This window comes from Triturus cristatus, chromosome 2_2 (genome assembly GCF_964204655.1).
Source record: "Triturus cristatus chromosome 2_2, aTriCri1.1, whole genome shotgun sequence".
Classification (NCBI taxonomy): Eukaryota; Metazoa; Chordata; class Amphibia; order Caudata; family Salamandridae; genus Triturus; species Triturus cristatus.
Window position 1 is genome coordinate 542,417,881 of NC_140582.1, and position 23,873 is coordinate 542,441,753.

The 23,873-nt window shown below is 46.4% G+C and overlaps 1 protein-coding gene across 1 annotated transcript in view; it reads left to right on the forward strand.

Annotated features, from left to right (window-relative positions):
• The first annotated feature begins 512 nt into the window (after nucleotides 1-512).
• The window catches only part of TLR2 (toll like receptor 2), a 158,443-nt gene continuing 135,082 nt past the window's right edge, over nucleotides 513-23,873 (forward strand). Inside the window, exon 1 of the mRNA XM_085641693.1 lies at nucleotides 513-950. The gene's annotated coding sequence lies outside the window, so the exon portion shown is untranslated. The remainder of the gene's footprint in view (nucleotides 951-23,873) is intronic.

Sequence of the window (23,873 nt, forward strand, 5' to 3'; positions counted from 1 at the left end):
ATGCCAGCCGCCATTGGACGCAGGGGTTAGTGGAACCAGTGAAAACATACAGAAAGCCTGGTTAGTATGTCAATAGTTTTAAAGTCCTGTGAAATGCTTAGATGAGGATGAGATAAGGCGCCAGCCACCGCACAAACATGTGTGTGTGACAGCGGCAGGGCAGAAGTGGACACTGTCATTGCCTTCTCTGTGCAAGAAAGAAAAGCCAGAGTCCTTTTCCTTCTCTGTTTGCCCGCCCTCCCAGAACGGCCACGATCGCCGAGCCTTATCTATAGACCGTGGCTATTTCTGCCGTCCTGCGACACATGTTTGAATTTAAAAAGTAGGGGATCAGAATCTAATGATTTAAAGAAGTAGGGCCACGCCGTGCCCTGCCGATCCCGCCCACTTCGACCACTGGTGTGTGCGCGCCTGTGTGTTCTCATGAAGCAGCATCGGCCCGAGCTGAGACACACGGGGGAGGGGCTAAAGAACATTTTAGCCTTATAGGCGTTGCGCACCTACTGCTCCACAAACACTTTTGGAAAAACTCTTCCATCCCACTGCACTGCAGTGAGAGATCCTATCGCCGTTCTGTATCACAGCGGCTTCACCCAGGGCGCTGCAGGAACAGGAAGACACGGCACTTTGGTACACCTGCTAGTGCTAAGAGTCTCAAAATCAAACTCGCGCCCGCTGCCTCCCGTGCTTCCATCTGCCCGCAAGCAAGAGAAGGAACCGAGAGCTATACTGACATGGTGGCAGCAGGGGCGCCAGAGAGCCCGACTGTGAGAGCGGAGGAACCGAATGCTGCTCACTTCACAGGACTTCTAACTTAAAGCTTAGACATTCCTGTGACCAGACCTTCGCGTTTCACTGCCAGACGCCCCTTAAAGGCGGCCCCCATTGAAAAAGAAAAAGTTCACGAAACAGGGAGGGGTGGAAGCCCGCTCTCTCTCCAGCTTGTTAAGGTAAACTTACTTCTCGGTTGCGTGTCTCCATTAAGTATAAAAGCTTTTTCTTGTTCATCGAGTTTTTATGTTGATGACTGCTTCCTTTTTTACCCGAAGGTGCAAGCTGCCACATAGAGTATGAGCGGGGGACTTCGATGCGATTGTCCGGTTCTCCTGGGACGAAATCCCACGGTACCGGGGAAATCACTTTATCACAGTTTCAAGGTTTCCGTGAACGCTGAAAATAAATCAGTCCCAGTAACTGTAGCGTCGCCCTGAACATACTGACGTTGGTTTGATCCACTCTGCCCGTTTTCTCGCTGCGCAGCAGCCCCTGTTTACATGCCGAGTCGTTTCTTGGCAGAGGGTACTGTAGAGTGCCACCCGGCCTCTGCGGGTCCCACACCGTGCATCGAAAGGCTTCGGGCCATGAATGCAGCCAGTGTTCTGCAACTTCACTGTCCCAGGTTTTCCTCCCTTCTTCCACCCGAGAGATGCTCCACTGATTAATGTATAATGTGAATATAGCTGTGCTGTCTGAAAGCCTGTGCATGTTATATCCTGTTGCATGGAATGTTCCTATCATTGCTTAGATTGTAAGATTGTAAACTAAGTCATAGATAGGGTTGTCGTCTGAAACGTATCTGTAGATGCAGTGACATCTGATGGATACCCTTACAGTGAGATGCCTGTGCGTCCAAGATCTCTGTACCATCTCGTGCCGTAGCCATCAAAGCCCTGAGCAGGTACATCGGTGTGACCTGAGGATAGCTCTGCTGTCAGACCACGGAGCCTGTAAAATCGTTGCACTTCAATATATACTTCTGTTGTCACAGACCTTAAACTATGAAACCTGAAGGATAGGCTTGCTGTCAGAGGAGTTTGACTCCGGGACGTCCAGCTGTCCGAGGCCTTTGCGGGGAAACTTTGCCGACTGAATCCCGCGATTTCGAGGGATGGGTAACCGTAACTAACAGCTCTGCTGCACAGGGCGCGAGCCTGTGAGATCTGTGTCAAGTAACGGATAGTTTTCCTCTTTGATCTTTGAGCCTGTGAGATCTGTTACCTGACGGAAGCCCGTGTTAAGAGCTGTTTAACCTCAGAAGATAGCATCGGTGCCTGGAATTATTATTTTCACTTTTTGAGAACTTGGGGCGAGGCTTCTGTTCTCTAAAGATGAAGCTCTAACTAACGCCCCCTCAATCTTCGAGTGCGGAAGTGTTGACTGCTGCAATGCTGCAATGCATGGCTCGTCTGCAATTCGGAGGCTATACATACATACATTATATATTTACATACATCAACAAGCATTTACAATGCAATAGGTCTCGCATTTACGCGAGTTTGAGCTATTCACATTGCAAATAACAATGCCTTTTATTTGTGTTTTCGTTTTTCAAACATAAATAAAAGGCATCGTCATTTACAATGCCAATAGCTTAAACTCGCGTAAAATAGGGGGGGAGGGGGGGGGGGGTGTTGTTTAGAAGCGGAGCAGTAGGTAAGGAGGCAAGGCCCTGCGTACTGGTGGAAAGTGAGTGTGTGGCCCAATGGCGGGCAGAGTGTTGGGTCGTGTGCTTAACGTGCAGCCGAGTCCTTTTCCCTGGGCTTGCGGATGCGGTGTTGCTGAGCGTTTGATACACTTGTGCCGTTAATTAGTGCGGCGGCTCGGACTGCGTGAATGAGTTGGAAAACGGCAAGAGTTTGCCGGCAGATGGAAGGCACAGTGAGGGAGTAGGCTAGGCTACCAGTGTTTTAGAGGGAGGGGGCTACTTGTTGCAGTGAAGGTTCACAGTGGATTTCCATGGGCAGGCCTGTCTTATAGCGATATGGAGCATCCTGCAGCTTCAGAGGCCAGAAGTGCGGCGAACCGTAGTTGGGGAAATATTGTAAGTATGAGATGTACGTTTTTTAATAGTTTTCAGTAACATATTTAGTGCTTATGGCGCTGTGCATAGGCAGCTGCGGGGTAAAATTATGCAATTATATGGGTGTACGGTAGAGTGGAGAAAAGGGTGGTAAGGGCAAACAGTGGCAAACTTGGATAAATAAGCTGTGATATGAAAGCGTAAAGTAATGGACAATATTTTTTTATATGTAGTGCGTTTGTGCTGTATGTAGGTTGCTAGCGTACAGTTTCCTTATGTTGAGTCTAGGGTGAGGCGCATGGATAATGGGGCGCGAGGGGGGTATGCAGCCAGGGCTAGGGAGTAAGGAGGAGATGCTGTTAGACCATTGGAGAGGCTCTGCAGGGGTTGATCAGGTTATCGGCAGCGGGTAGCAGGGAGCCTCTGGGGGGTGAGTGGTGGCCCGGGAGTTAGCCTATTGAAGATATTTTAGAGCCAACAGATTCCCGGGGGAGTTGGGTGGTATCTGGCACATCTGATCCACCTGGTGAACTTTGTGGGGCGGCGGTGGACTGAGAGCATTTGGGGGTACACATGTGATATGGTGGTTAGCCTGCACTTTTATAACCGGGGGTGAGGTGAGTAGAGGGTTGGCGCCTGGCGGAGAGTTGATCTACAGCGGAGCAGTAGGTAAGGAGGCAAGGCCCAGCGTACTGGTGGAAAGTAAGTGGTGGCCCCGTGGTGGGAGTTACGCTTAATGTGCAGCCGAGACGTTTTTCTTGTGCTTGCGGAAGTGGTGTTGCTGAGGGTTGGATACACTTGTACTTTTGGTTAGTGCGGCGACTTGGACTGCATAAGTAACTTGCAAAGTAGCAAGAGTTTGCCGGCAGATGGGAGGCCGGTGAAAGGAATCAGCTAGTCTACCGCTGTTTGAGAGTGGGTGTGTACGTTTTGCAGCAAAGGTTCACGGCAATTTGCTAGGGGCAGGGCAGTTAACAGTGATACAAAGCATCTTGCAGCCTATGAGGCAGAAGTGTGGCGGACCGGAGTCGGGTAAGTAAAGATGTACGTATGGTAATACTTATTGGCAACATATTTAGTGCTTATGGCGCTTTGCATAGGTAGCTGTGAGGTAAAAGTATGCAATTATATGCTTTCATAAACAAGACAAGCCCGGTGGAGCGTGGCGCGCGCGCGCTTGGGGGCGGGGGAGCGCATTCCAGGCGGGGGAGCGGACCCTTTGAAGTGCTCCCAAAAGGCGGATTGCATGGCGGCACGATGCGTGTGATTGTGCGCGTGCTAGCCATGCAATCCGCTTTTTGGGAGCACTTTTCAAACCCGCTTTCTATAGTCTCGCTTTGCGATCGCTTACGCGATAGCAAGGTCGAGACCTAAAAAAGGAGGTCCATATCAAAGTAACCATGCGCAGCCTGAACATACATACCACTGCAATCAAGAAAACAGCAGCATTGCATGCTCTACGTGTAAGGACTGCGGCGGCGCGCGATGATCGTCACAGCATTTTTAGATACAACAATAAAGGTTACTGTAGTTTGCTCCAAGGGTGTAGAATGCTCCCTGTCGGAAGTGGCTCAAAATTAGTAACACAATGAATTTGATAATAACATTCAATATTTACAAAATTCAAGATATAATTTAGTTTGAACTGTTTTCTGTATAAATGGTTAGTATGTCTCATGCCTTTGTGTCTTCATAAATTGTCAATATTTCTCTTTGTATCTTCTTTTAAAGCTGATTGGGCTAATGCACCTGCCGAGATAGCTGTGTAAATGATATGTCCCTGGTTGTACTTTCGAAAGGGACAGCACAGCCTTTCATACCCCCAGCGTTGGTAAAAGAAGCACCGCTGAGTTTGAGAGTAACAACTTATATTTTAAAGGGCCAGCAAACATTGCATTTTGTGTGGTGTGCGTCATTGAAAGGTTCAGAAGCTTTCTTGCATCATAGAACTGTTCATGTCTTTTGTCCGATCTTTAGACAGCTGGCTCGGTGGGTGACAGAGCATGCTGCAGAGATGTGTGTGTGAAGTGACCGTGGGAGGTTCAAATCGAGGCAGGAACTGCGCAGCCTCCTGTCCTTTGGAAGTGGATGGAAGGAATACTGTTGCGTTTGCTGACACTGCCGTAAAATATTGTAAAGGCAAGGGGCAATTTAGTGCGACGTATAAAAGCCAGTATGCATGATTTTGTGTAAACGTGAGGTGACAAGTTCGAGTTCCGGCAGGGACGACTCAGCCTTTCATCGTTTTTAAATGAATATAAATGAAGTAACTAATACGCCTCCTAGCATGCCATCTCCGCCAACCTGTTTTCCGCATCTTTTATATAGCGCGAACTCGACCCGAAGGTATTGGAGCGCTGTACATGAGCACCGTATTTACATTACATATTCAGACAGAGGGAGATTTAGTGATTTGCCCAGAATCACAGGATTTGGACGCGACCTCGAGGCTCGAACCCTGGTTTCCAGCACCAAAGTCGGCAGTCTAGCCGACGGACCACTTCCTCTCCCCTGTTGGGGCTGGCTAGGAGCAAAACGTTGTGTGTGCCTGACTGGACTCTTTCCTGTATGTGATAAAATGAGTACCACTGATATGGCTAGTAGTAAATTAGGGAATGTGCCAATTTATGTGAAGGAGAGCGTCAATCACGTGTGTTAAACTTGCAACCCCATTCATCTGAGCACCACTGAGATCCTTAAAATCGAGTGGGAAAATTAGAAGAAAAGACCGGTCCCTCTGATAGGCACGGCTGGTATAGACTTGTCAGGTGTGACTTTAGTGTCATCCCACCCCACCCCACTATTTTTACTCATCCCTATAGTAGTCTGTCTGAATAACAAATGCAAAACAAACAAACAAAAGCCTCCTGTTGGAAAATAGAGTTCAAGGAGAATGAAAGAAACCCTAATGTCTATGTGAACAGGGGTATCAAGTAACCTTGGAGCAAGTATTCACATGGAACTCATTTAAAGAAAAGATTGCAGTGGCACAGAACTTTCTGTGTAGACTTAATATACACCAACATTTTAGTTAAACTTTTTTTTGACAGAAATGTTCTTGTCTTGATTTAATCAATATAAACATTAATTACAAGAGAGAAGCCAGTATCTTGTGGTGTACTTCGATTCAGCCGAACCAAATTGTTTTTATTTTTAGAAAAAGACAACTATGCAGTCTTAAACATTTGTAAAAATGTGAGTGATGAAAGATTTTTAGCGACAAAAAAAGTAAGCCACAGGTGAAGTAAAGCCAAAACCAAACAAGAAGAAAAACAAAGTTGTAAACAATGTGAGCATATACGGTGTATTGGTTATTTCATCCAAAAGACAGCCAATTATATTCAATGCAATGAAAGGCACAGAGGAATTTGTCAATGTGCCATCTATACAAAGATACAGTCTGTCTTTTTCTGTGTGACAACAACGCAGTTTCGACCCTAAATCCCATGCTAGGGTCTCATCACAACTCTCGTAACCTGGGGATGGCTGAGTATTGGGAAGTCCTATCCACTCTGTTGAGGACCACTGGTGGTTATCAGTTCATCGCATCTCCGTTCGGTATAGATGAAGTCCACACAGAAAATTCTCTGCCACCCCAGACCCTTTCTTCCGGAGGACTGTTATTTTGGAGCACATTGGGTAAGAATTCGAGTTGGGATACGGTTATATGCACCATATCGACTTAGCGGTATGCTAGGCTGCAGTCTTCAGCGGTTTTTCCTTTTTCCTGTTAGTCGGATGTAGGTTTCCTGCACGACTTTGTCTCGCGTATTACAACTATCGGTGTATTCCTCCTAAGGCTTCACGCAGGGGCAAGGGTTCGTTTTCATTCGTTTTTGATTTGGTTTCAATTTTTTCTTTTTTACTCTTGAGTGGTTCCTTACGGAGCTGCTCTTGGTACTTTGCTTTCAGAAGTTTGGTTTTAAACCTTACCAAAAAGTGGGCATGCACTGTTGGTTTAATCTACTGCTTAGCAGCGACTGTTCATTTACAAGGTACCGATCTACAATTTTTGGGATCATCGCCCTCGGTGTGTAATTCACAATACTAATAATGGTTGCCCATTGCATACGGCGGTTTCCATATCTGCACTTTTGCATGTTATTCTACGTGGTTGCGGTATGTTTCATGGTCCCACTTTAAACACTAATGTTTGGCCTCCCTACAGACGATTGCAGGCTGATCACCTATAGTATTCAATCACAAAGGGAGCTAAAGAGGGAAAAAGTGCCAGAACGCCCTCCAATCAACAATAGTTTCGACAAAAAAAGTACTGGCACAATGTAGCAAAAAAACTTCCTTGTTACTCTGGACTAGGTGGGAGGCAGTGTACGTTATCACAGACCTCCAATACTCATTTATAATGTCTGGAGACAGCCCATCCAGAATGCTACAAGTTTAACAATTAAAATGGATAGAAAAGTAAGAAAAGGAGAATGTGCAGTCAGTCCACAAACAAATACACTCTACAGAGACCCTCAATGGTGACGAGGTGAGAAAATATGTAGAGAGAGAGAGAGAGTACCTCACGTGCGCACCACCAGAGGAGCTACTGGTTGGTTCTCACCAGCTTGCCCACGTTTATTTCATCATCGGTCACTCTCTCTCAAGAAAAAGGTGTGCAGTGTCCAATAGAAAACACAAAACACAAGACAGTGTAATGTGAAAAACACAACAAACAAATAAATTGTGCAGACAACGACAAATATAAAAATAGTGAAAGTGTATAGACTCACAAATGATTGTTTTATTCTGGTTAGGAGTCTATCACTCTGTTAAAAACCACAGCATGTTGCATACCTTAATAATGACGGCCAACATGTTTCATTGCCAATAAAGTTTGTGGCAAATTCATCAGGGCAAGAAGGGGTCAAAAAATCACCTTCTCAGGACACACACCTTTAAAAGGACTAGTTGTGGCTATGGGCCCACGTACCAGCCTCCAACCAGTCGCAGGGGCGTACTAAATTTTTAACTATCGCCTTCCTGCTCAGCAAAGCACGACCGTCGTTGGTGCCTGCACCCTGTCTCTTGTACAACCAGGCGTCACCTCAGCACTGGAAGGCGATAGTTAAAAATTTAGTACGCCCCTGCGACTGGTTGGTGGCTAGTACGTGGGCCCATAGCCACAACTAGTCCTTTTAAAGGTGTGTGTCCTGAGAAGGTGATTTTTTGACCCCTTCTTGCCCTGATGAATTTGCCACAAACTTTATTGGCAATGAAACATGTTGGCCGTCATTATTAAGGTATGCAACATGCTGTGGTTTTTAACAGAGTGATAGACTCCTAACCAGAATAAAACAATCATTTGTGAGTCTATACACTTTCACTATTTTTATATTTGTCGTTGTCTGCACAATTTATTTGTTTGTTGTGTTTTTCACATTACACTGTCTTGTGTTTTCTATTGGACACTGCACACCTTTTTCTTGAGAGAGAGTGACCGATGATGAAATAAAAGTGGGCAAGCTGGTGAGAACCAACCAGTAGCTCCTCTGGTGGTGCGCACGTGAGGTACTCTCTCTCTCTCTCTACATATTTTCTCACCTCGTCACCATTGAGGGTCTCTGTTATGTTATGTTATGTTATGTTACTGATTTTTGTACCGCGCACAGCTACCCCAGCAAAGGGGCGTCCTGGCGCCAGAAAAGGTAAACACAACAACACAGAATGCAACGGGTTACTAAGTTTTATTAAAAAGAAACGTTTTAATGACACCTCTGAACCTGGTTAAATCTTCCTCAGCACGGATGTCGTAGGGAAGAGCGTTCCAGAGCTTGGCAGCTACTACTCGAAAGGAGCGGCCACCCGTCCTGTTCAACAGAAAACGGGGAACAACAGCCAAGTTCTGGCCCAAGGATCTCAAAGAGCGAGAAGGGATGTACGGAGTAAGAAGATTCGTGAGAATAGGAGGAGCCAAGCCTTTCAAAATTTTAAAGGCCAGGCAAAGCACCTTAAACTCAATGCGCCGCGCCACAGGCAGCCAGTGAAGAGTATGCAGTACTCCGGACACTGAGCAACGTTTGGGCAACCCAAATATTGCTCTTGCGGCGGCATTCTGCACTCGTTGTAGCCGCAAAAGTTCAGCCTTGTTCGTGCCTGCAAGCAGAGCACTGGCATAGTCTATCCTAGATAATACCGAGGCCTGGACCACCAGCTGTCTCGTGCTGGCATCAAAGAATTTGAGCACCGGCCTAATGCTCCTGATAATGCCGAAGCAAGAGGCAGCCACCTTCTTCGTATGGCAGGTGAAACTAAGAGAAGGGTCCAGCCAGACCCCAAGGTTCTCTAACTCCATTACAGGAGAAGGGATCATACCTAGCTCGGGGGGCCACCAACTATCATTCCAACATCCAGGGAGCTTACCAAACACCATCACCTCTGTCTTCTTAGTGTTCAATTGGAGACAGTTCTGATTCATCCAATTGGCCACCGAGCGCAACCCCTCACAGAAGTTGAGGGCATCCATAGCTGAGTCCCCACTTAGTGTGACCGCCAGCTGCGTGTCATCCGCATAGGAAACCATTGTCAGGCCCCAGCTTTTGACTACAGCAGCCAGCGGCCTCACGTAAAGATTAAAAAGAGTGGGGCTCAGAGATGAACCCTGAGGAACCCCCGACGTGAGCGGGTGAGAGGTGGACTTACCGGGTGGTATCGCAACCTGGAAGGATCTGTTGGAAAGAAAGGAGCGGAACCAGCCTAATGCCAACCCCCTCTGTAGAGTGTATTTGTTTGTGGACTGACTGCACATTCTCCTTTTCTTACTTTTCTATCCATTTTAATTGTTAAACTTGTAGCATTCTGGATGGGCTGTCTCCAGACATTATAAATGAGTATTGGAGGTCTGTGATAACGTACACTGCCTCCCACCTAGTCCAGAGTAACAAGGAAGTTTTTTTGCTACATTGTGCCAGTACTTTTTTTGTCGAAATGATCACCTATAGTAACCTTACCAGTGCACTGACACTTTTCATCATATCCTCACTTTTGTGTACTTTTTTTTACAGCATTTTAGCAGATTCACAAGGCACTCTGTTGGATTATAGGAGACTAATGGAGGCATGGCGTTTTACTTCTTTGGTGTTCTAATTCACCTAACCAGGTTGGAGTTTCTCATGATGGTTGGTGGCTAGTCGTATTCCTCAAACACATTGAGAATTGTCCCTCACAGTATGAGGTTATAAAAGCAACATTGTTAGACGTTGTACTTCTTCATGAATTTTATGTATCTGTTTTTTGATTGTAGGCACCCCTGACGAAGGGCTACTGTTACAGCCCGAAATGCATTGGGATGATTTACATCGCTAGTCTTCAAAGAATGTCAATACTAGGGTTCATGGGAAAGAATTACTGACAATAATCATGTCTTTACAATTAAATTGACCTGATTAAGATTTTGTTTAGGAGTGATATTATGTGTGACACTTTTGTTTGTTGAATATTTGTGTTTATAAATGCACATACTCTGTTCATGTGGTTAAAAGAGCACACAGTGATAATCCGATGTTATCCCTGTTGTCGGGAATTAGTAGTGCGCCTTGTGTCTAGAGCATTTCTTCTAGGTACCTTCTTTACTTTTAGAAAGTGGACATTTCTCTTCTCTCACAGCTCTGTGCGCCTGTCTCCAATACATTTCTGGGGTGGGTGACAGCTACACGTAGTACATTCCTTCTAGACAGCCACAAACACAGGAAGGTTAGGTGGGTCTGAGACTCATCTGCATTCTGACGGCACTTCCTGGGCAGAAAGGGAGGGAGGAGCTGACACTTATAGCTGAATAGACAGTGCCTTGTCCATGCACAAAGGGCTGATTAACCCCTACTGATAATCTGGAGCCCGGTCTGGGAAGAAAGGGCTTCTGTGCACCTCAAAGACACTTCTTTGAAGCACAACTGAGTATAAGTACTGGGGCTCTGATCCCACCTAATTAGTCACTTCTGAAGCTACAACTGGACTCTGTCAGAATAACTGCTGTGCTGCATCAAGGACTGACACTCTGCTGGACTGCTGTCCTGGTAGGCCTTCTTTTCTCTTGTGCTACCCTGCTGCTCTCTGACCCTGCTGGGGAGAGCTGGACTCTGCCTTGCACCAAAGTGATCTCCAAGGGCTTGTTGGCTTGCCTCCTGCTGCTTGAGAATCAGGGCTATCAAAGTCTCTGCCCCTGCTCCTGTGCCTGTTTCACTGGAAGTGGACTCTGATACTTCCACCAGAGAAATAGACGGGTCTCCATCAATTTCTCTGGTGCAAATCGATGTGTTTAGCAGAACATGTGAATCAACCTTGCTGCAGGAGTAGAACTGGCACATTGATAGTTGGAAATTTACTCCAGGAAGTCAAATTAATCGGAAATGTTCAGTCCTTTCCATGCAATAGTTGAACCTGTGCCATCTTCTACAGTCAGATCGGGCACAGACGCACCAGCTCTAATTTTGGAAACAGCATTGCAAGTTCCACCTGCACATCTCCTTTTCATTTACTGATGCGCGAAAGAAAGTGCCTCAGGAAACAAAATAAGAAACAGGAAAAAATCCTGAGAGCAGATAGCCAGGCATCCAAGATTTAAAACCTTTTCCATCCCATAGCGAATGAGACACACACAGAAACGAACTCACCTGCAAATTCGTTGAGTAGGGTCAATGGAACAGCTAATCAACTCTCTGGCAACTCAACAATGCTTCAGGAAGCCAGCCGAGTACCTCAACCTGTGATGCCAGACACCAATATACCAGCTATAGCTGCTCCACAGGTGCCACAAGTCCAAGATTTCCAGCCCTGGCTCTCTCTTCCATCAAAAGAGGTAGTCGTAGAGACACACACCCCTACCTCCCCTCTCCAACCATTAAAGGAGAGCGACCATTCCCTCAGTGCTATTGACCATACCATCAATTGCCACCTCAGAGGTAGTGCCACCAATGAACAACAGCCTGTCCCATCAGTGCCTTTGATCAATACAGGCTCTGCTTTAGCTCAAAACCATTTATTCCAAGAACCCAGAGCACTAATAACAATCTTACACCCGGGAATATACCTCTCAAGGTTTTTTTTTGTTTTTTTTTGTCCTCATCTCACCTATAAACTATTTGCAGGGCATAACCGGTCAGTTTAATGATGGGGTGCCCTCCGACCGCCTGCACTTGTTTAGGTTATCCAACCAATCCCCTTATATCGTCCGGGATTTAGGTGTTAATCATAGGACCATGGTATTTATCGACCCTTAACATCGACAACAGGGGATCAGCAGAGTCTCAATTCCTGACCCAAACGTATAAAGGGTGCCCACAATGTAGGGAGGCTAGAGCTGGTACTCAAAGATTCTAGCCGGGCCATAGCAAGTGCGGATTTTAACCAGTCCTCGATTTTCGGGGGAGGGGGTCCTTCCATCTTAGACAGATCTCCCTTCGGGCCAACAAAATCAGACATAGTAACAGCCCTCTATCGGGTTGAGCCATACTGGCAGTAGACACCTGATCATTAGCGAAGAAAATCAGAGAGCCGTTCAACACAATATCAATTCCAAAAGACATACATAAATATCTGCACACCCCTTCCCAGTATGATCCTAGTTTGGGACAATCAAAAAAAAATATGTATGTCATTGGCTTTAGGGAGCGAGCACCTGGGACACCTCGGTTCGGGATTAGGGGCGAATTTCGAGATCTTCTCCGGAGTATAGTAGATTCGATTGGTGACAAAAAAATGATTTTTCTTCAGACTAGCAGATTTGGTGTATTTATAAAGCTGGGTCACAAAGGGTTCCAAGAGATTCCCGATATCGGCTTCAAAGGGAGAATTGTTCCAAGCTGACACCTGTTGGGGGATACCAACGTCATCTGCGTTGATCAGTAGCCTATACCATATGGAGATCTCCTTTTTCAGATGCTGAGTGTTTTTTAATGCAGCTTCGACCTCTCCATTTCCCCTTAAATTCTCCTTTTCTGTTTCAAACCAGGATTTTAGTTGGATAAACTTAAATCTTGAAAACCCCAGACCAATTCTTGCTTTCAATACCTCCCAAGGATGTATGCCATTTTCATCCCCCAACTCTGACCAGATCTCGACCCCCGCTCTTTTAATTGGAAGAGCCAAACTGTCCTGGAGGCAGGGGGGGGGTCCCCGGGGAGTCCCAAATCGGTGCCTGATCGGAGTAGTAAACTATCCCACATCTAGAGCGAATGAAATACCAGACCTCCAAAGCATTTTTGATCACCTTCAACCTTACTCGTTTAAAGAATTTTGGTGAGCCAAACTTATAGAGAAACCCTACTCTATTTCCATGGCATTCTGAGTTGACCAACTCCCCCAACTGCCTACCCCAGGAACATGCAGTTGGTTCTCCTAGAAGCATCCTAATGGCCTTAAACTGAAAGGCGACCAAATAGCACTGTATATCTGGAAGAGCCAATCCCCCTTTGGCTAGGCGACGTCTCAGTTTTTTCCAGGAGAGCCTAACACCTTTCTCACCCCAGATAAAGCTCCCGATTTTACTTTGCGCCTTCGAGATAGAGTGTTTAGGGAAACCTAAAGTTATTGCATTAAACAGGTAGGTTAATTTCGGGAGGATTGTCATTTTGACTAGATTCACCTTCCCAAAGATGGTCAAAGGGAGGTTCCTCCACCTTGCGAATAACTGATCAATTTCCTTTATTGTTTTTTCTATATTGATAGATGGGATTTTTTCAAGAACTTTTACGATGACAATACTGAGATATTTAAATTTATTGCTTGTGGCCCCACTCCACTGATCTATGTTCCAGCACATAACCTCCGTCTTCGTGGAATTAGCTAAGTATCCGGAGATTGCCCCAAACTCTTCCAACAGAGCCCCAACCCTTGGCAGTATTATCTCGGGGTTATCTGTGTAGATAATTATATCGTCCGCATAAAGTGCAATTTTAGAACGATATTGCTGAGTCTTGAACGGGGTTATAGTCTCATCTAGTCTTATAGCCTGAGCGAGAGGCTCAATGTAAAGATCGAACAATAAAGGGGAGATAGGGCAGCCTTGCCTAGTCCCTCTTTGGATATTAAAACTAGGAGTAAGTTCACCGTTGATGAGAATTTTAGCTGAGGCGTCCTGATAGCACCTTTTCAGAGTGCGAATAAAAATTGGACCAAATCCCATCTCCTCCAGCACCTCCCAAAGATAGACCCAACATACCCTGTCGAAAGCCTTGGCGGCTTCTAACGCGACCACCGCCAAGGGTTCGAGTCTAGAGATCGCCAGATCAATGTTCCCAATAAGAAGCTGGGTTTGTTCCTGAATGTGTCTCCCAGTAATGAACCCTTTCTGATCTGCATTGACCAATCCAGGGGCTAATTTTCCCAATCTCCCTGCCAAAATGCCCATGAAGATTTTATAGTCTGCATTAAGCAGGGAGATTGGGCGATAAGAATCCGCTCTAGCTGGATCCTTCCCTGGCTTAAGGATCAGGACAATGATAGCCTCCCTCCATGAATTAGGGACAAGGCCTGTTGGGCTGTAAATTGAATGGAACAAGGAACCCAGAACCGGAATGACTTCCTCAGAGAGGGATTTATACACTTCATTTGGGAGGGCATCGATACCGGAGGCTTTACCATTTTTGGAGATCTTTATTTGGGTTCTTATTTCCTGCAACGTAATTGGGGAATCAAGGAGATCTTTATTAGCAATTGTTAGCATGGGGAGGGATTTTGAGCGTAGCCACCCGCGGATTTGTTGTTTAGAGGGGGATAAATTCTCCCCGTAGAGATCTGCAAATAGAGTAAGAATAGTGTTTTGGATGTCACCGGCATCTGTGGATCTATCCCCTCGGTTATTTATCACCAGCTCGGCTATGTCGTTCTTCGAGCGTTCGGATCTCGCTTTCCACGCTAAAAGAGCACCAGCCCTCTCTCCATACTCATAGTTCTCCATTTTACTCCTTTCCCATTGCTTCTTACACTTCTCTTCTAAAATACCCCTATATCTTTGTCTTGCTTGTTCAAGTTCAAGTTCTACCTGCAACACCCCTTGTCCATCTGGAGATTTTAATAGCCTCAAATGCTCGACTTCTAGCAATCTGATCTTTCCTTCGCCCGCCTTTAACGCACTCTCTTCGGAACGATTTTTAAAACATATAAGACTATGAAATCGGCCTCTCAGAGTAGCCTTGAAGGCGTCCCATACTACCTCAATGGCTGCTGAACCTATATTGGTGTCAAAAAATTCCAAAGATGACGTTTTGATAGCCTGAATTAGGTCTGAGTCATCTAACCTTCCCCTGCTGAGAGTCCATCTCGATTGGAATTTTGTTAATAATTTTTTGATGGAACAGAAAACGGGGGAATGGTCCGAGAGATGACTGGGGAGAATAGATATATCAGAGTCCTTTCCAAATAGAGGCTTACTGGCTAATAAGTAGTCGATCCTAGAGGAATGATGAAATCTCTTGCTGTAGAAGGTATATCCAGCCCTGTCGCCTTTCATGACCCTCCACACATCGACCAAGCCAAGATCGTGGATCAGATTCTTCATTGCCCGTCTGACAAGGGGAGTTGAGATGGAACGCACCTGATTCGACCGGTCCAGAATAGGATCTAATAGGGCATTGAAATCTCCTCCAACAATTATTGGGGGAGCCACCAGCATAAGCTTAGATTGTAGCTTAACAATATAAGAAGGGTCATCGATATTCGGCCCATAGAATGAGGCGCACGTCAAGACAGTCCCCCCAAGGTCCAACTGCACTATCACCCATCTCCCTGATTGATCCGTCTGGATGGATTTAACTGAGCAGGTTAGTCCCCGTTTAACTAGGACAGCCACCCCACGGCTATTCATACATCGATTCGAGACGCCAAAGGTTTTTATCCAGGGTACTCCTGAAAATAGTTTATTCGACTCCCCTGTGGTTAGATGGGTCTCCTGTAGGAGGCAAACCCGAGCTTCTGAAATCTCCAGGTATTTCATAATCAGCCTTTGCCTCCTAATACATCATAACCCATTTACGTTCCAGGAAAGAAGACCCAAACCGGCCTGATCAATAGTTACATTTGCCATCCGTACTCATCGCCCTCCCGCATTGATATCATACTAAAAGTTGATTCCCAAAAGTGAGATGAGGTTATTTTGGTTTTATTATTTTTATTTATTTAATTTTTCCTTTGCCCACCCATGGTGACCCCCCCCCCGAGTCCCCCCTCCCACAGCCCCGTGCATGCCCCTGATCCCTTGAGGAACCCTCCCTTGAAGATGGGTGAACCCATTAGGTCACGCTCACCTCGGGATTAAGAAAGAAAAAGAAAAGTAATGTACTAGGGGAAAAGATTGGAGGCAGGATAAGAAAAGGAGGTGCTATACTATCCTGTAGAGAGGCCCTCGCTTGTTTAGATGAAAAACCTCACTTTGCCTGCTCTGCCCTCCTTAGTCCAGCCATGAAGTGGTCTACTTCTTCAACTGTGTGGAATAAGTGCATCTGATTATTATGCATGGCGCGCAACTGAGCCGGAAATTTTAATTGTACCGTAACACCCAGAGACCTCATTTCCTCCATTCTACTGCCCATTTCCCACTGCCTTGTAGCCGTTATGTGGGAAATGTCAGGCCTAATTTGAAAGGTAAATGGATCCGAACCATTTGGGGAAAAAGTTAAGGAACCCTCCTTGAGACCAAGTGATAAAACTAGTTCTTTTACTGAGTATGAGAGGAAATTAACCAAAATCTTCCGGGGTTTCAGTTTTTTCGGATTTTTCCTGTAGGGGTCCCGGTGAATTCTTTGGATTTCTGACATCAAATCGATGTCAGACTGATCTTTCAAAACAGACCCCTTTAAAATTGAAATAACAAACCCCTTTAAGTCCGAACCTTCCAAGTTCTCGGGAATATTAAGGAGCCTTAAGTTATTCTTCCTTGAGTGGTTTTCCAACCTTTCGATGTCATCCTTCAGAGCCTTTTGTTGTAAGGTTAACTTCCCTACTTCCTTTGCGGCCTCACTTATGTTTTCTTTAATGCCAGGTATTTCTGCTTCGAGAAGGTCCGTCCTTGCAGCCACCTCGTCAAGCCTCTGGGACAGAACTTCACAGGAAGCCTTGATCGCCGCCTGATTGGCTTCAGAAACCGAGAACCTTCCCGCAAGTTCTGCTTGATTTAGTTCTGAGACCTTAAACCCACTTAGCATCTCCTTCTTCATGGCGATTAATATATCTGACAGAGATCGCACTTCAGAGCCCTCTGCTGCTTCCGAGCTTCCCGCTATGAGACACCGAGGGGGCGCTTTTATTGTGGAGTCTCTGGGGGGATCTTTAAACGGTGCGGGTTCTTCCTCATCCGGTGGTCCCAAAACGTTGAACCTATTCGAAAGGGTTACATCTTGTTGTGGGGCCTTAAGCACTGGGGAATCCGTTAGAGACCCAATGGGCCGCTTAGTGGATTGCTTAGCCCCCCTTTGTTTACATTAAGAAAACAGGGTCACAGGGGAAGAGGCTCCCCCATCACTTACAGCTAATTTCTGTTTAGATTGTTTAGACTTGGGTTTTGCTTTGGAGAAAAACCCCTCCGTATCTTCAAGGGTCTCTTCCGTAGTTTGATTGGGTTCCACTGTGGTGGCCATGACTCTATAGTAGGTTTTTAATGAGGGGGTGATTTTTGAAGTAAGTACTGGTTTCTTTTTTGCTCTAATTTTAGTTTTAGAAACCCCTCTCTGTTTTAATTCCTCCTCCTCTTCTTCACTCTCCCCGAATCTAGCCCCGGACCTCCTTAACTTTGCTTTAGTTAAGTTAATAATGGATGTCTTCTTTTGGGTTGCAGAGACGTGTGTAGCCTCTAGATTCTGCAGAGAGTAAGCAGCTCTTGCTCTTAGGGTATAGCGACCCACTCTAGGAGGAGAGACAATACCCTTTGTATAACCACCTTCATTCACCTCCATACAATTACTCAGAATGTCAATGCCGCCTCCCCAGGACGCCGGGCCCGAGCCCACCAAGCTTAAAACTTCGTCGTTGCACCTTACCGGAGATTTGACCCCCTCTGATGCTTGAATAACACCTCTGTCTTCTTCTGCGGGATGGCATGCAGCTCTCGCTTTTAATATCCCAGCTGCCTGTTCAAAATGCTTTCGATAAGGACCCTGCTGTCGCTCCGGCGTCACCGCTGCTTGTGCTGACACTGCCCCCGAGACCCGGAACCAAAGACAGGCAAAGACCCGGCTCCTACGGAGCCTCGCTGCCTCCTCCCACCTCCAGCCGAGAGACTGACTGCTGAGGCCCATCGAGTACGGGCGACTGGAACAGAGGAGGACTTGCCAAAAACTGCGCGCACTTCACCAGAAAAAAAAAAAAAAAACGGCTCACCGGGCCCCGGAATGCCTCTCCTACCTCCCTTCTTTCCCCCTCATCCCGTGAAGACCCGAGGGGAGTGCGGCTGCGACCGTTATCTGCCGGCCGCCATGTTCCTCTGGGCGTGTGTGACAGGCCGCCCTTCTCAAGGTTTTAACAATTTACTGGACTGGGCAACATTGTCAAATTTCTGACCTCTCAGACAAATCTCTGTCACCTAAACCCCAGCAATATTGGGAGTGTACAGTTTATCCCTTCAGCCATATTCCCCTAGAAGGTAGCAACTGCTATGAGATGAACCACTGACTCAGCTGTCAGCACAATATGCGAAAATCAAAGTCTCCTAAAATAATGGGGGATTATGTTAATAATACCCCCAAAGCCTCGCTATCCTCACTCTCTTAACTCAACAAGATCTGGAGCGCATCCTCTGTAAGCCCTCCTTTGACCATGGCAAAACCAAAAGCCCCTGCAGGCAACACATATCATCAAGAACCTCATCCATGCTGAAAAATGCAATAGGCCCCCTCTTCTTCAGTGCCATCAGTAATAAGCAAGCATTAACCATCTCTACCCACGACCAAACAGGTAGACTTTGTAAGCTCACTATATCCCCATAGGAAACTTTGCATGAAATTGGGGCTGGTCCTCATCATTAAATTGTCTTTCTCTTAAAAAGTACTCTACCTCATCCCAAAACTCGGAGGAAGAGCCTAAGCACACACGCCTGCTTTCCTGGAATGTGGCTGGCCTTGAGACCATCCTAACAGACCCAGATGTTAATTCTTTTTTGACAGCATATAACATTATATATATCCAGGAATCATGGCGAGAAGCGGAAATCTCACTAGAAGGCTACAATTAATTCTTCAATCCTGCCTCGAGATAATCCACCAAGTGCCACGCAATGGACAGTCCATCTATTTTCTATATCACACAATTTTTATGTGTGGAACTCAAGAATTGGAATCAGAATGCCTCATCGAACAGGCTAATGTATATGCACCCGGCAGCCCCTGGGAAGAAGCAACAAGTCATGGAACTAGAGCTTCTTATAACAGATATCAGGGCCAACCGTCCCAAAGGCCATCTCATCTTGACCCTAGACTGTAATCTAAACTTGCTTCCAAACCCTTTTAGAAAATCCCTCGAGCGAAATAGAGTACTCCAGGTGGCTGATCCCAGAGAAGATTATAATCTCACAAAGAACCGACGTGACAGGGCAGAATTCGACAGCCACTTTAGAGAGAATGTCACTGCGGGCTCTGAACGGACGATATCCCGGCGACCAGCCAACCCAATACACACATTTCTGCAAGAAAAGATCTGCGGTGTTAAACTACACTTTCTGTTCAATCCCATTGATCGAGGCGGTCAAGTCCTTCTCCATTATTGTACGCTGTGAAAGCGACCATATGCCTCGAAGCATGACTATAGAGCATTTGAATAAGGCACATAACACCATAAGGGCTGCTGGCTCTAGTGGCTGTGGAGGTACGCACCAAAAACGGAAGCAAGTTAAATAGTTCTCAGATGTCACAGTGAAATATTCAACATTGAAGTCTAGAGGTACGCACCAAAACTGGAAGCAAGTTTAATAGTTCTCAGATGTCACAGTGAAATATTCAACATTGAAGTCTACTGAAACTTCCGCTGTGGCAAACATCATCTGAATGGGAACCCTTTGTGCAGCAGCTTCTCTCCACCCTTGTCAGCGCTGAACCACAGCACCAAGGATCCAATCCCTCAGGATCCACTGTGCCATGCCTTTGGTTTAGAAAAGATCTGAAAATCTTGAAAAGCTTATATAATAAAAAATATCAGATCGCAGAAATCTGGATCTAACATTGCTTCCCCCCGATGAAATCCACACTCTTCGCAGATATTACAGAAAACTAATTTGGGAAGCAAAACAGAGATATGAGGAAGCATTTGAGCTAGAACTCTTCATGGCCTGCCGAACCAAAAATTCCAAGGAGTTCTGGATTATCATCAACAGCTTAAACAGAGAAACTGAATTGGTCAAACGAAGTGGAAGCAATGTCACGGCTGAAAGTTGGAACATGCACATCAGCACCCTTTATAAAACGAAACCTGGCATTCTGAACTTGCCAACCTATCATCACTAATTTAATAAGGCACAGAGAAGATTTGAGTCAACTGAAGAATAAAGCTACCGATAGTCACTGACTTTCACAGCCCAAAAAATAGCTACTCTGATCACAAAAAGTAGAGACGATGTTGCCCCGGGACCTAACAGCATCCCGGCCTCGGTTTATGAACAAGACGTTGAGTTCTGGTCTTGACTGATGGAAAGGCTGTTCAGAACCTGCTTCTCTACTGACTCTGCCCCCTCGTCCTGGCAAGCACCCCATCTACAAAAAAGGCTCGGTGGTGAGCCCTGAGAGCTACCCCCTTATAGCTCTCCAGGATGTCGAAGCCAAATATTTCGCCTCTCTACCACTAGAAGACTTGGATGCATGGGCTAACTCGAAAAAACTAATTCCCTTCAACCAAACGGGCTTCAAACCCATGTTGGGCACCACCAACAATCTAGTGGCCATCAGGATTCTCGTGGCAAAGCAGATAAAGAAAAAACAGCTCCTCTACTGCTGCTTTGTAGACTACAGCAAGGCCTTCGATCACCTTAATCATCAATTATTCTGGTCAAAACTCAAAGCCTGGAACATTCCCAACTCCTTATATTGGGGTATTCAATTGCTCTATATCGAAACTTGGCCAGAGTAAAGGTGGGCAATAATTGTTTAGTTTCCAAAAACATAAAAATAGAACAAGGCTACAAGCAGGGGTGCATCTTAGCCTCAGCCCTTTTAAATCTACTCATGTGTGATCTGGCACCTGCACTGGACTTGATAATCAGTAATGCACCAAAATTAGCGATTTGACCCATCACTTCCTTGCTTTATGCTGATGATGTCATCCTCTAAAGCCAAACAGCAAAATGTCTGCAAAGGTTGACTGACTGTTTACAGCAGCACAGCAGCACCACTTAAATGACGGTAAATTATGAAAAGATGAACATCGTAATTTTTGGCCGGAAAAAGAAGAAAAAACCCAGTATATAGCACCTAAGCAATCACCACCTGACCGTAGCTTCAAATTACAAATATCTTGGATGCTGGCTGGTTGAAAAGGGAGGAGACAATTTTTTTTTTCTTCCACACAATTGTAAAGCAAACATAACAGCCCACTTTGGAACTCCTACTGAGGATATTAAAAGCCAAAATCATTTCCCCACTAGGTTATGGCTTGGAAGCCTTCCCGGGGAAATTGGGCAGTCTCTTACACGGCCCAGAGTTCTGTTTATAGAGCATTGTTTAAGCTCCCTCACCTCTGCAGCCCAGATCAGACTGGAATTTATGGTGTGTGATCAATCTTTAGCATAGAAAACCAGCCCTTCTCAAATAACTTAACTCAGCTTGTGTGGCAAAAGTAGGAACTTTGAAGAATCTAATCTGGCTGAAAGTATCATCAGAGAACAAATAAGCACCTCAAAACCCCTGGAAGCTTTCCCTTTCTGACACCCTGGAGCTCAAAAACGCAGCAACCTGCTGGAACTAATATCTTCCTCCCTGGCGTTTAAAAATAAAGCACTCCACAAAAAATACTTTGAACAGGACTGTCGGATACTTAAAAGCAGAAAGCATGCAGATCTTGTATTAGGGAGCTACGATAACAAAAATACATCACAGATATATGCTTCGTGTGTTACAAAACCAAGTTCTGCTCTTTTCAAATGGGCAATTTCTCCTTGCTAGACCTTCTTCCCCCATTCTAATCACAACTTACATCCATTTATGAACTGTCTATGTTAGTCATGAAGTGTTTTTTTTTTTTTTTTAAGTTTTTTTTTTAAAAGTTTTTATTGAACAGTAAAAAGGATACAAGCATGGGCCTACAACCACCAGGGCCGGCCGCTAGAATCAAAAAGGATCACACAGTGTTAAAGTCGTTAACCGGCCCATGGGGCCCAGCCCATTACAGAAGCTCCGGCTACACATAAGGGAATCAGGATACATACATTTAACATAAATAACAACTAAAAAAAACAAAAGGCGAGGCGTAGTGACATGAAGTGGGCGTCAGACTACAGCAGGGGGACTTCACATCCGACCACCAGATGGCGGTCAAGGGGAAGGAGGACTAAGAGGTCAGGGGGGGTCACGGGAGAGCCAGGTCTACACTCGGATATTCCAAATACGCAAGGAACCATCACGGGTCAGGGGGACAAGGCAACCTCGGAAGTGTCCACCAGGGGGGGAGCACAGATATTCCCCCGATACTCATTCCATTGCCCCCAGATTCTACCCCATGCCCCCGGTTTACCACGAGCCACATACACAGTCTTCTCCCTGAACATGCACCAGTCCATGTTCTCCTTCCATACAGACACGGTGGGAGGCCGCTGGGAACCCCAAAGCTGCGCTATATCTCTCTTAGCAATCATGTTCCCCAGGGCCGCCCACCGAGTCTGGGCCGCGTTATAATCATTGGGCTCCCACACATTCAGAACACAGCGACGCACCTCCGGCAACAGAGCAACCCCGGTGACTCGTCCCATAACCTCATGCACCCGGCGCCAGTATTCCGCCACCTCGCGGCACTCCCATAGGATGTGGAGAAAGGTGGCACTAAGCCCACAGCCCCGCTTACAGAGCCCGTCGTCAGAAAATCCCATCGAAACCAAACGGGGACCCGTCACGTAAACCCGGTGGAGAATCTTAAGCTGGACCAGACGGAGACGGGCCGGGATGGCCACCTCCTTAGGGGACGACAGTGCGGACTGCCAGTCCTCGTCGTCCAACTCCACCCCATCTCCCGTCCATGCCTCCCGAAGACGCACCAAGAGGTCAGCTCGATTATTAATCAGTTTTTTATAAATTAGAGAGATAGTACTGTCGGGCACGTGACCATCGAGTATGCGGTCCTCGAGGGGCGAAGAAGCCGGGACCTTGGTCCCTTCCCCAAAGACAGAGAGCAGGGCATGCCGAACCTGGGCATAACGGAAGAACTCCCTTTCAGTAAGCTCGTATTCGCTCTGGAGCGCCGCGAAGGTTTTAACCGCGCCCTTAACCCATAAGTCTCCCACTCTGCTAATACCGATCGTGTCCCAGTGCTCAAAGCCTTTCGTTGTCCAGAGGCTACCCAATCGGTCGGAGGCGAATAAAGGAGTAGCACACGTTAACCGCTCACTCCAGCCCATGGCTACATTAGCTGCCTTCCAGATCCTTACCGCAATCTTAGTAGGGCCCGTAAGGGTCCTTCCAGCCAAGCGGGAGTAAAGCGCCCTATTATAGTTACCGCCGGGAAGCAGAAATTTATCCATCTCATACGCCGGGTTCAAGCCGGGCGCATACGTGGCATGGTTAATGGCCGATAGTTGGGAGGCCCAATAGTACCTTCTAATGTCGGGAAGCGCGATGCCCCCGTCGTACCAGGGGAGAGTAAGCTTTGCCAGAGCGATACGCGCCCGCCCGTCCCACACCAGTCTCCTCTGCAGGCTCTCCACCTCCCGAAAGTAGGCAACCGGAATGACATCGAAGGAGTTCTGAAGTGCATAAAGGAATCTGGGAAGGGACATCATTTTAAACAGAGCTGCGCGACCAAGCGGGGACAAGGGCAGCTTACACCACCGAGCCGTATCCTCCCTCAAACGCCGAAGTGGAAGCAGGAGGTTCTGCTCGTAGCGAACCGCCGGGTCCAACGAAACGTACACCCCCAGGTATTTAAAGCCGGACAGAGATAGTTGGATCGGAAG